At 41.1% G+C, this 13,506-nt stretch overlaps 1 protein-coding gene across 6 annotated transcripts in view; it reads right to left on the bottom strand.

Annotated features, from left to right (window-relative positions):
- Positions 1-13,506, bottom strand: part of PRKCE (protein kinase C epsilon) — a 498,954-nt gene that overhangs the window by 236,701 nt on the left and 248,747 nt on the right. The window contains exon 1 of one of the 6 annotated variants that reach the window (XM_065590682.1): positions 13,071-13,201. The exons of the other annotated variants lie outside the window; for them this stretch is intronic. The gene's annotated coding sequence lies outside the window, so the exon portion shown is untranslated. Of the gene's footprint in view, positions 1-13,070; positions 13,202-13,506 lie in introns of those variants that run through there. 6 annotated transcript variants of the gene reach the window in all.

Below are 13,506 nucleotides of genomic sequence, written 5' to 3'. Positions count from 1 at the left end.
CCCTCCGAGCGCCACGCCGCCCGAAGCACCGCCCCCTCCGAGCACCACACCGCCCGAAGCCCCGCCCCCCTCCGAGCGCCGCACTGCCGAATCAAAAAATAAAATAAAATAAAAAAATCGAGCGCCGCCCTGCCCCAAGGTGCCGCCCCAAGCACATGCTTGGTCAGCTGGTGCCTGGAGCCGGCCCTGAATCTGTGGCTTTACTCCAAGCAAGGTACGGTAGGGTATGGCTGTGATGCCCTGGGATCACACTGGCAAGTGGATTCTGACTCAGAGCTACATTCTGCGTCCTGGTTCCCCTGTGCTCCCGGGTGGGGGAAGTACACTGTGAAAAGTCTAGCTTGGGCAGGTAAGTTTCCTGAGCATGCCAACACCATGGGGGAAGAGCCAAAGGCCTGCTCATTCCTAACTTTTTCTCCACCCATATGCATAAGACGAAGCAAGAAATATATCAGTCCCACAGAGGCTGCTCTCCCCTCTACATAAATACCCAGGGTACAGGGAGCTTGCCAGATGCAGAGAGTGCAATATTCCTCTGTGCAGCTCCACAAACCAGGCCACAATCTGGCCCTTAACTAGAGTCATGGCTGTAACCTCATATTTACAATAAGACACTTTTCCTTTTTTGTATAAAATGTAGATGAGGAAACAATTAGTTCTAATCATTGTACAAGAAACTCCAAAAAGAGAAGTGAAGAGAGGTTCCAGAGACCTTGCTTCCCTGCACCAAATCACTATCCTCATATTTCTTTACTTTGACCCATTTTCCTTTCTGTATATAAGTTTGCCTGGCTCCCCTCCACTTAATTCTTCACCCTTCAAACAACAGGGATCTGGCACTTTCAAAAGAGAATGTAGCAAATAAGGTCCTGTAAGTGAAAAGAAAAAAACCCAATGAACCAAAGAAAAAACCCCTGAAACTTTCAAACTGTATATTCTTTGTGTAATGGATAAGATCAAGTAGTATATGAAAGCAAAAAATTCTGCTGTCCCATGTCGTGACTATTCTTCAGACAGCAGATAATCAGGGTAAAGTGCACCCTTCTGCCATGAAGAATTCAAATTCATTCTGTGAATTGCTGGTGTAAGTTCTGTGCACTTTTAAAAAAAATATTGCTTGTCTTATACAATGACGCACTGTGTTTTATGATCACATTGGCACAGCTATTTTAGTGAGGAGCCAAGATCCCAAGAAAAAATACAGAAGGTCTCTGAATTTATACCAGATGACCAGCATAGAAACACCTATATTTGGATTTTCCACAGCATATAAATTCTTTTTTTCCTTTCTTTTTTGGCAGAATGTTCAGGATTTTCCACAAAAAGTTCATATTAATAAAAGAGAGGAAATAGACTGCTGACAAAAGTATCAGAGAAGTTTGAAGCATGGGACCACTTATAGTAAGAGTGCCCCTAGAAAGGTAGCACATCTGTAAACATTTACCTGCAAGTATACCTTCAACATCAGCCTAAGAGTCGACACGTTTCAAGTGGTCCTACAGATGTGGCTTAGACTGAAGAGCTTAGTAATATTGAGTAGCTCATCTTGTACTAAAAAAATTAAGAGAAAGACATTGGGGAGAAAGATGCAGTTTGTCATGTTTAAAAACATCAAAAACTGGATGTTGAAAGCTAGGCATCTAAATGTACCTTCACGCACCAAAATAAACTGTTTGTTTTCAGCATGATAAATAACTGCAGATCCCACTGACTTCAGTAGGAGCAGTGGTTCCTCAGTCCCTTTGAAGGACAGGCTACTTTTATAAAGATGCCTAAATGTGGATTTATGTAACTAACTTTGGGCACCTACATTGAGCCTATTTCTATTCAGCGATTACTTTCATATTGTGGTAAATGAAATGAGAGAAATTTTTATTTACAGCAATTAAATTGGCTTTCTCAGCATTGAAAATTCTAGAGAAAGTGGAAAAGAATGCTACTACAGCATTGTGACAGGATGGTCCCCCCTTCTGGGATGTCACCTGATGTACTGGGATTTCGTTGAGCCTCCCCTGCTTTGCCGAATTAGGCTCTCCGGCCTCTTGCAGCACATACACACACACACAGGTATGGCCACACCCCGCTGCAGACACAGACTAAAGTCAGCTCTGTGTGAGAGGACTCCCACAGCACTCACGTGCACACCCGTTTTTGGGAGATAAACCCAAAATAATACGCCACATAGAAAAATCTGCACAGCGCAAGCTCATAAAAATCTGCAATCTTCCTCAATGTGAAGAGAGATGTGCACACTTCTTCCCCCCCCCCCCGTTAGAAGTTGCATAAACTGGGTTTTATTATAAATAAGAAATAGGTTTATTAATTACCAATACCAAAGGTGGATTTTAAGTGAATATAAGAGAGAACAGACAGAACAAGCAGATTACTAAGCAAATAAAACCAGACACGCAAGCTAAGCTCAATATACCTAAGAAACAGATTACAACATGTAATTTCTTACCCTAAATGTTACTTTAGGCAGGTTGCAAATTTTCTGTGGTTCAGAGTTCCAGTTATATTTCTTTTCAGACTGGACCCGTTTCAGTCTGGACTCCCCCCACCTTCCCTTCAGGTGGCTTCAGCAGTCTCTCTTCTTGGGCAGACACTCCATGGAGAGGAGGAGTCACGTTTGCCTTCCTCCCCACCCTTAAATAGGATTTACATAAGGTGGGAATCCTTTGTTTCCCCAAACCTGATCTCCCCCCCCCCCCAGTAGAAAGTTACAAGTCGTCCCAGGTAATGTTTAGTATCAGCTGACAAGACCAAGCGACCTAGTAGTGTCACAGTTACGTCCCAGGAGGGAGAAACGTCCCAGATGACCCAAGAGGGAGAGAGATTAGTGTCTTAATCATTCTTCCTGATGGCTCATCGAATTTGATGGCCTGTCGTCTGGTGGGTGTCTTCCCAATACGCATCCGGTTGTAATTGTTATAGTCCATATTTCTAACTTTAGATACAGAAATGATACATGCATACAAATTGGATAATCACATTCAGTAAATCATAACCTTTCCAATGATAACTTACAAGACCCATCTTGCATAAATTATATCTCGGTTATGTAATATACATATTATAAGCATATTTCCATAAAGAATATTGAGTATAACGTCACAAGCATACTACTAGAAACTATTTGTGCAGGATTTCTCTCATCATTGTGACATTGGTTCTTCCTTCACCCCTTACACCAGCCAGGGGCACATCAAACGGTGATCCTCATTTCATCAGGGCACTGGTTGAATGATAATTTCCCAATCAAAGTGGGGACAGTTTTTCCTCCCATATACAAACATCCTCTGTCTATGTCCTTTAGCTGCAACTTTTGTTAAACTTCCTGCTCCCTTCCTACTTCCAGTTGTCTGGCTGCTGTAGTGAAATATACAGGTTATTCCACTTTCTGGTAATGTGCATGTGACTGAGTCAGGATCAGGTTCTCAGACACTGTAGAAAAGTATTTGATGATACAGCAGTAGTACAGTATAATATCCTTCTAAGAGAAGTTTAATGCAATTGAGCCAAATCTTGTAATCCTTACTCCCTAATGAGTGCTTTGCCTGGGAAGGGACTGTTGGATTTGGCCTAATTGCAGGGATCTAATTTCACTGAACTTGAATATTCCTTTGCAGAAGCAATTTAGGGGCATATGGTAAACTGCATTCTTTATTTATATAAGAATATAAGTGGCTTATAGATAAAGAATGTTACAGTAAGTGTTATGTATTGTATATTAAAGTGAGCACAAAACAGGGTGGATCTAGCCTCCCCATTCAATGTTTGCACTATACTGAACTGCCCAGGTGGCACCACCCACCCATCCACAGGAGCTCCTTTTACCCTGCAACCCTAATCCCAGACTAGTGCTGAGGGGAGCCCCCCGAAAATGGGTAAGTGGGGCCTTGGGGAGATGGCCTTGGGGAGATAGCCTGCCCTGCACACGTCCTGCAGCAACAGCCTCTGTCCTGCAGGGCTCACAATGCCTCTCAGGTTTGGCTTGGCTGCCCCTTTAGGCAGCCAAGCCAAACCCCATAGGCAATGTGACTCTGTGCGCCTGGTCGTAATGCCCAGAGCAGGGCCCAGCCTCACAGGACCAGCGCCACCGCTGAAGAGTGTGTGCAGGGTGGGGTGTGCTCTCCAGACCCCCCACTCCACTTCTCTGGGATCTTCCCCTCCACACTGGGCCAGAAGTGTAGGCTTGCCTGTTTTTTGCATTCTTTATGATTTCTGTGGGTGCAACTGAAACAGTGAACCTACGCTAATGCCATCCCTAGCACAATACCAAAACCAGGCTTAATCCTAGCCTCCTTTATTTCCCCATACACGTGCTCTAAAACACAGATGTTAAAGATTTAAAAAGCCTGTTTTAAAAAGTTCCCCAGATGGCTGGACACATTTTTGCCTGATCTTTTTGTTGATTATGTTGCATCCCTGACAATCAGATCAGTAGCTCTGATTTCCAATGCTATTAGCCATCTTCCATGCACAAGGCCTTCACATGGAAGCATAATGGAGTCACATGTGCTTTATGAAAACATTATTTACAATGATTTTGCCCCATGTGAACCTCTGTGTGCTCCTTGATACAACACAAAAAAAAAAACCTTTAAACACAGCACAGAACATGTATTGAAGACAAACGATAATGCAGGTCAGTTCATTACACTAAACAGGCACTTTAATTTAGTGCTTTGGAGAAGTTAGCTTTCTATACACCTTGACATTAGCTTTTATATGAAAACTGACCAAAAATTAAATTCTAAAAATAGCATTTATTGTTTTCACATCAGCTTTTATTAGTGTGATGATTTCCCATCACTGGTCATCAGCAGGCATTGAACCCAGCACCTCCAAAACAAAAAGCATAAGCCTCTACCTTCTTTGATTTCAAAGCACGCTAGATGAATCTGTTAAGACTGTTACCTGACAACTTGTATGCAGACCAGTCACCAGAGTGGGACAAACACCCAAAAGGTGGTAATGTGAGTTACATAAGATTATTCTGAACATCCCTAAATGTGTTAGTTGCTCATGTTTAAAAAAATATTTACATAGGAAAGAAAAAGAAAAACTAGATACCCTGGGCCAAAATCTCTCAGTTAAAAACAGTTGGTTAATGGTATCTGCAAAGGAAAATAAATTGCATTTTTGCCCTTTTCCCTTTCTTTATGATATATAGAAGCAGCCTGATTTTTTAAACTGGCTTTTCTTATATGCTCCCCCACTTAAATATAAGTCAGACTAAATTTTGTGCTCCTTGTTTTTGCAGGACTACTTGGAAGTTCTTAAAATCGAAGAATGAGCTTTGTCAGCACTCAGTTGAAAGGAAAAGCGGTGCTGACTTTCACAATGACAGCTTTTCTCCCAAGTGTTTGTCAGAAGTCTGAAGTAAATAAATATTGATAAAAAGCAAAAAATAAAAAGTAGAGTTTTAAAAAGTCTGAGTAAAAATACCCTGCTATCTCAGTGACTCAGGTTTCAGTCTCTTATCTTTTTCTGTGATACTCTGACTAGTTTTCAGTCCTCTAAGGAATCCTCCTGGGAAATCAAGGAAGTCAAGACATGCTATTTCTAACACAAAAAGCAGAACAAATATTTAAAAATAAAACTTTCAAGTCTTTAAATATCCTAAAAAAGCAAAATAGAGCACAGTTTTCCCTTACCTGGAGATTTTTAATGGAGTTACTTAGGGTTTCATTTGGTGTAACAGAGCAATTTTTTTTCCTTTAAGACAATAGATTATTTGCTTCCAGTTTTCTAAAAGAGATGGTAATTCAATATGAGAAGTCCAAGAACTCTGTTTAAAATACAGTATTACAGGAGGCTTGCTTTCCTAAATCTCCACTGTGATTTTTATTCACTTTTAAAAAAATTCATATCACGTCGACATTTTATAATGGAAAAAGTGTAGAATGCTGAAGAATTATTTACAGGGGAAACTTTGTGAGAGCCCCATTGACGCAGTTTATTCTAGAGAACCATTTATAGAAGTGCCACTTTGTCATTTTCGCCCTGACTCCAAGCAGCATGTGATATTCCCACCCCTATACAATTGAGCTCATTATACTGTTTCCATAACAACCAATAGCAGTACATGAAATTATTTCCCAATAAGAGTATGACAAAATTAAGTTAGAGGCTGCTAAATGTATCTCTTAGAGGCTCATACAGTGAATGAGAAACCAAATCTGTGAAGCAGACAGGGTGGGTACCTAATGAAAGAGACCCAAAATGTTAAATACCCAATGAAGAGAAGTCTGGACATAGTGTTCAATCCTGCATTAATTACACAGGAAAAGCTTGGCTTGAACACCGGACCATAGGAATTTTTATAGTGGTGGAGACCAATTATCCATCTAGCCCAATATCTTGTCCCGATACCAGCAAAATAGCAGATGCTTCAGAGGAAGGTCTAAACCCCCATAATGGGCACTTACATAATAACATACCGCCAGGGAAAATTTCCTCCTCCACCTAAGATTTATATAGTATATACTTTTCTATTGTGGGTTGTGTAACCACAAATATTCTTACTATTCAAAGATGTGTCTAATCTTTTTATTAATTCAGCCAGGATCCTGGCCTCAATGTCTCGTGACAATGCATCCCACAGTTAGTTATGCATTGCATATAAATATTTTCTATTTTAAATTTACTTTTTATTTTCATTGGGCACTACCTGGTTTCAGTAACAAAGAGAAGATAACTATTTCCCCATGATTAACCTTCTCTAAATTACAGAAGAGCCAGTCTTAGTATGTTTGTACAGTGCCAACCACAATTCAGCTGATCTCTGTTGGGGGACTCTGGGCACTATTGTAATACAAATAAAAACAACAACAAGGCTATGCTCCAACCTAGCAGTTGCTCTAAACTTTAGAATCTAAAGTAAAATAATGGACTGTTCTCTTGGCCTGCCTCTTTAGGAGATCTCATCATAATCTGAATATAAAAACTTAAAACAAGCCAGTTCTAAAGCCATTTTACCATATATTATGCAAGGGAGGGAAAGAGCATCCCTCTTCTAATTCGTACTCTTTTTAAAAATACACTCCATATTTGATCAATCCTAGATTATGAGACTGAAGACTGCAAAGATACAGGGGAAAACTGAACAAAAGGTTTATTTTAAAGGAACTTAAGTTTTTTCCCCCAGGCACATACAACAATAAGCAGCATAGATCACGATTTCTTTCCCTCTTTGGCAAACACCTACTACTTTGGCAAACACCAAACTACTAAGGAGGAAACTGTTATGGAGGAACCTAAAATCCTCATAAAGGGCTTCGTACTTCAGAACTAGTACTGTTCTTACTACAGCCTAAAAGGTCTGTATCTTCCCATGTGATCTGGTAACATCACTCATGACCTACGTTACTGACTGAACCACTGGAATTTTGAGGAAGGTGAAGAGAAAATTTCAATTTCTCTTTGGGAAAACTGGCTGTGTCTCAGACTAATGGGTAGTCCAGTTCAAACTCCTAGAAACAATCTCCAAACCCAAAGCAGGAAACTTGTTTAATGGAGTCAGAAACGGAGATTGTAGATTAAACTAGATTGTAAGATTTTGCAGGCAAGCTCTTTGGAACACCCTTTTATCTGCCATCCATACTGTGGTACTGTGTAGCTAAAATAAACTACTACTACTACTACTACTGCTACTGCTGTTGCTGCTACTAATAATAAACTGAATATCTCAGGAAAAGAACTGCACTCATCATACACGCAACCAAACACAAGGCCTGAAACCTAGGCATCCTACCATAACTCTAACAGTCTGAGGATCTAGCCAAGCAAAAAAATTACTGAAATAAAAAGGACGTGGTCAAGGCTGGCAAGCCTAAAATTAGACCCATCAGCTGTGTTTTGGTTTGCTTTATGCCAGCCCTCCCCAAAGTGCATATGTTCCCTTGTTATGGGCAGGCAGCATATTGATATACAGAAGAACCCTACTCATCGCTGCAGAGAACTGGATTATATTTCAATGCCTCCCTTCTTTTCAGTATGGCATAAGGTGGAGGGCAGCAGGGAGGCATTGCTTTTGTCACAATGTTTTTCCCATCTGTTAACAACCAATGTAAAGAGCTGCACAAAGAAAGACATCTGCAGTACACACTGAGCGCATTTCTCATGCAGCAAAAAGAGAGCCCATGGCTAGTTATTAGAGGATCCGCCAAACAATTTGAGATTTCATCTGCACAATATTGAAAAAAACTCCTTTTAGAAACATGGCAGAATTGTCAGCCTTAGGAGGATGGTTATACTTAAGGTACTGTACTTTATATTTTGGATCTGTCAATCTTCAGTTTTCCTTCATGCTATACATTCGGTTCTGGAATTTTCCCAGTCATATTATGCCTGGCCCCTGGACTTGAAAAGGACTCAGTCTCTCTGCATATATGCTACACATCTATGCTCCTTCAGAAACAATTCAAAATAAGTCTTGTCCTGAGAACTACACAGTTTTTCTAGCAGTATAGCTATTTCAGATAGGGGTCTGATTATAATATATAATCATTTACAATATGGAGAGACAAGGTGGGTGAGGTAATATCTTTTATTGGACTAACTTCTGCTGATGAGAGAGACAAGCTTTCAAGCCACATAGAGCTCATCTTCAGGTCAGGGAAAGGTACTCTCAGCATCACAGCAAAATGCAAGGTGAAACAAATGGTTTAGCATAAGTCGTTGTCACATATTGTAAGGGACCATTCAAATATGGCTACAATTATACTATTTACAATATAGTTATACTTGCACCGCCCCTAGTATGGACACAGTGATATTGGTGTCACGCTGCATTACACCAGTATAGTTTACTCCCCATTCTGTAAGGGAATAGCTATACTGGTATAAAGCACATGTATACTGGTATAACTATACCAATGTAGTTAAAGCAAAGTCACATAGACAATGAAGGAAGCAGTTTGTCTTCTGACATAAACCCTTAACCCTTGCTAAAAGTGCAAAGTGCTGTGGCCAAAAAATAGTACTGACAATGTTATATTTTCTGACAGGACCTCAAATCTGTGGTGAAATGACATGATGGCCAATAAACTCTTGTGTCCTGAGGCTGAAACAACCACAGGAATACCTATGGAATGGTTACCTCAGCATCGACATTCAGTTGTATGCGACGTTGAGAATCCTATACACTCTCCTAATCCATGATTAATTGGAGGCACCCACACATTTCAGCAAGACGACAACTGGACACATCTCTCGTTTTACTTGTTGTGATGAACTCAGAACTGCCTTCGATATCATCGGGCAAGATTCTCAGGTGCTCAGCACCCACAGTTAAATCCAGATTTTCAAAACAACTCAGATCCTATTAGTTATCAAAATAAGGAGCAGATTCTCAAGAGGGCTCAGCACCCAGTGAGCTGTGTTTTTCTGAAAAGTTGGCCACTGCTTTAGGTGCCTGTCTTCTGAAAAACTGCCTCAAAACATATCCTGTACTCCACCCCTGCGTGTGTCCAAAGGTGCAGGAGAGACAGAGATTCTACCCGTAGGGTGTCAGGAAATAAGTGAATGCTTGTTGTCTGCTATGCCTTCTTTACAGGGGGAGGGAGATTAGACACATCAGATATTGTTTCTATCCGCTATAGGGACCAATACAGGAGGCTGATAGAGAATAGTGCTGGGGAACTACTATGCCATTCACAGTAGCGGGGGATAGCTCAGTGAGTTTGAGCATTGGCCTGCTAAACCCAGGGTTGTGAGTTCATCCTTGAGGGGGCCACTTAGGGATCTGGGGCAAAATCAGTACTTGATCCTGGTAGTGAAGGCAGGGGGCTGGACTCCATGACCTTTCAGGTTCCCTTCCAGTTCTATGAGATAGGTATATACTATATTAACTGTTTTAGTAGGCTAGTTTTTATTTCAACAAAGTCACCTAAGTTAGTTTTGTTGGTTGTACACCACAACATGCACATGAATTCTTAAGCAAGACATGGTTATTTTATATTTAATTGACATACAATTATTTCCCCACAAAACAGAAACCTATAAAGATAAAATATTTCATTCCAAGCATGGACATATAAAAAAAAACACACACCAAACAAACAATTGCAGTAGTTAAAGATGGCAAAATTACTAACCTATCAACAAGGTCAAAACAAAAAGGAACAAAACAAACAAAAGGAAGTATTTTTTCCTCACATTGCAAAGTCAACCTGTAGAACTCCTTCACGGAGGATGTTGCAAAGGCCAAGACTATAAAAGGGTTCAAAAAAGAACTAGATAAGTTTATGGAGGATAGGTCCAACAATGACTATTAGACAGGCTGGGCAGGGATGGTGTCCCTAGCTTCTGTTTGCCAGAAGCTGTGAATGGGCAACAGAGGATGGATCACTTGATGATTACCTGTTCTGTTCATTCCCTCTGGGGCACCTGGCCTTGGCTACTGTCGGAAGACAGGATCCTGGGCTAGATGGACTTTTGGTCTGACCCAGTATGGCCATACTTATGATCACCCATGTTCCAGGGTAGAATACAGAGAGCTTTAAGGGAAATCATGTCTTACTAATCTATTAGAGTTCTTTGAAGGGGCCAACAAAAATGTGGACAAGGGGGATCCAGTGGAAATAGTGTACTTAGATTTCCAGAAAGCCTTTGACAAGGTCCCTCACCAAAGGCTCTTAAGTAAATTAAGTTGGGATAAGAGGGAAGATCCTTTCATGGATTGAGAACTGGTTAAGAGACAGGAAACAAAGGGAGGAATAAATGGTACATTTTCAGAATGGAGAGGGGTAACTAGTAGTGTTCCCCAAGGGTCAGGCCTAGGACCAATCCTATTCAACTTATTCATAAATGATCTGGAGAAAGGGGTAAACAGCGAGGTGGCAAAGTTTGCAGACGATACTAAACTGCTCAAGATAGTTAAGACCAAAACAGACTGTGGAGAACTTCAAAAAGATCGCACAAAACTAAGTGATTGGGCAACAAAATGGCAAATGAAATTTAATGTGGATAAATGTAAAGTAATGCACATTGGAAAAAAAAACCCAACTACACATACAATATGATGGGGGCTAATTTAGCTACAACTAATCATGAAAGATCTTGGAGTCATTGTGGATAGTTCTCTGAAGACGTCCACGCAGTGTGCAGCGGCAGTCAAAAAAAGCAAACAGGACGTTAGGAACCATTAAAAAAGGGATAGAGAATAAGATGGAGAATATCTTATAGCCCTTATATAAATCCATGGTACGCCCACATCTTGAATACTGTGTACAGATGTGGTCTCCTCATCTCAAAAAAAAAAAAAGATATACTGACATTAGAAAAGGTTCAGAAAAGGGCAACTAAAATTATTAGGGATTTGGAACATGAGGAGAGATTAAAGAGGCTAGGACTTTTCATCTTGGAAAAGAGGAGGTTAAGGGGCGATATGATAGAGATATAAAATCATAAGTGGTGTGGAGAAAGTGAATAAGGAAAAGTTATTTACTTGTTCCCATAATATAAGAACTAGGGGCCACCAAATGAAATTAATGGGTAGCAGGTCTAAAACAAATAAAAGGAAGTTCTTCTTCACACAGCGCACAGTCAACCTGTGGAACTCCTTGCCTGAGGAGGTTGTGAAGGCTAGGACTACAACAGGGTTTAAAAAAGAACTAGATAAATTCATGGAGGTTAAGTCCATTAATGGCTATTAGCCAGAATGGGTAAGGAATGGTGTCCCTAGCCTCTGTTTGTCAGAGGGTGGAGAGCAGAAATAGTTAGCTACTGCATTCTTGGTTTGCAGGCAGTTTTGCCTAGTGGATGGAGTTAGTCAAAGTTTGGTTTTGATAGCTGAACCCCTCTGTAACTATCTGGAAACCAGCATAGTTAACACCACGTATCATGCACAATGGGAATTTATTTATGATTTATTTATGATTATTAGACACCAGAATGTGAGTCCTATAGTGAGGCTTAGAAATCTTTAAGCAATTACCAATATCTGATCTAAGGCAATAGATTTTTTTCCAGGGTTTTCAGCCTGGAATGAAGTCATAACTTACAATTAATAAAAAAAAGTGACCTTTGCTTTGTGGAACCTGTGGACTTAAAAGAAGTGTTTTAATCTCCATGGCAAAAAAAATATGAATAACTAAATATGGGTTTCTATGTGAAATTTTCCACACAATTATCTCCAGTACTTCTATTATGACCCTACTGTGAAGAGCAAATTAAATCACCAGAGATTAATAAGTCTGACTTTGTTTTTAATAATTTTGATCTCAAAAAGGTTGCATAATTTCCATTTGCCTGAGGTATCCATGATTGTGTTGAGAATGGAGATAAAGTTAATAATAAACTGTGTCTCACTCAAGTGGCATTGATTCTCTCCATCAGCCTCTCTTTTTCTATAAGACCCACAAGTTGTTCACAGGAAAGATGCAGGTTTTATTTTAAGAGTTCCATTTGAAAGAAAATGGTATTAACACTTAACCTGTCTTACAGTATCTACACAAAGGAAATTCAGGTTCCTGACTAAATTATATACCATCAACTTTAAGATGATTATCTAAGGAGAGGTTGCTTACTTGTACAGTAACTGCAGTTCTTCAAGATGTTTTGTCTCTATGGGTGCTACACTTCAGGAGCACAAGCACTGTGTGACTTCAAATCAGAGATTTTCAATAGCAGCGTCCATGCATCTGTGTCCTACTCATGCTTGTGCTCCAATCCAAGGGTTTATAGGAAAAGGGGTCTGTAACAGCATGTGAGCACCCCCTTCTGGTCAGATGTGTCTGCAGTCTTTAGACAGTCCTAGCCAGGCCATGCCCCCGGGGCTTCCTCCCTGGAGACAATGGTTTCACCCTCTCTGGGCCCTTCTGGGTTGACCAGTTGGGTCATTAAGTAGTTCAGATCCCCTTCTGGGGGTTTATCACTGTCCAAGTGGAGGTCACTTCCCCAGTGGTCTATGAGGGGGGCCCCATGCCCACCCACTACTCTGGGTCCCAGCACAAGGACCCAGAGAATAGCAGCCATGCACCACCATGTCCTTTCAACCAAACTGCTTTCAGTTCCCTGGGCCTCTTCCCCCAGACCCAGCCTTCATTAAAGCTTCACCTTACCTCTGGGCTCTTCTATGTTCAGGCCCAGCAGCCAGCCAGGAGCTCTTCCTCATTCACCCAGTCCCTGCCAGGGCTGAGCTGTCTGTGCTGCTGCAGTTCCCTTTAGCCAGTCTGGAGCACCATCTGCACTCCTTTGGCTCCACAAAGAACTGGCTCTGGTCTGCACTGCAGCTCCTTTTATACACTAGCCTGAAACCCTCTGATTGGCTAGCACCTTGCAGCCTCCCCCAATTGGCTGCTTCCTGCACAGTCTCGCTAGGCCACTTGCAGGACTTAGTTCCACAGCTCATTTCCTGGGATGGGTGTGGCAGGACCCTGAGGCCTCCAGCAGGTGGCCTCTGGGCCTAGTCCACCCCATCACAGGATCCCCTGCTTCCAATACATTTGCCACTACAAAATCTGGCCAGAGACAAGACTCTGAAGCAGAGGGGAAAGA

This window comes from Chrysemys picta, chromosome 3, assembly GCF_011386835.1.
Source record: "Chrysemys picta bellii isolate R12L10 chromosome 3, ASM1138683v2, whole genome shotgun sequence".
In the NCBI taxonomy this organism is placed as follows: Eukaryota; Metazoa; Chordata; order Testudines; family Emydidae; genus Chrysemys; species Chrysemys picta.
This window is presented reverse-complemented; position numbering and strand designations above follow the sequence as displayed.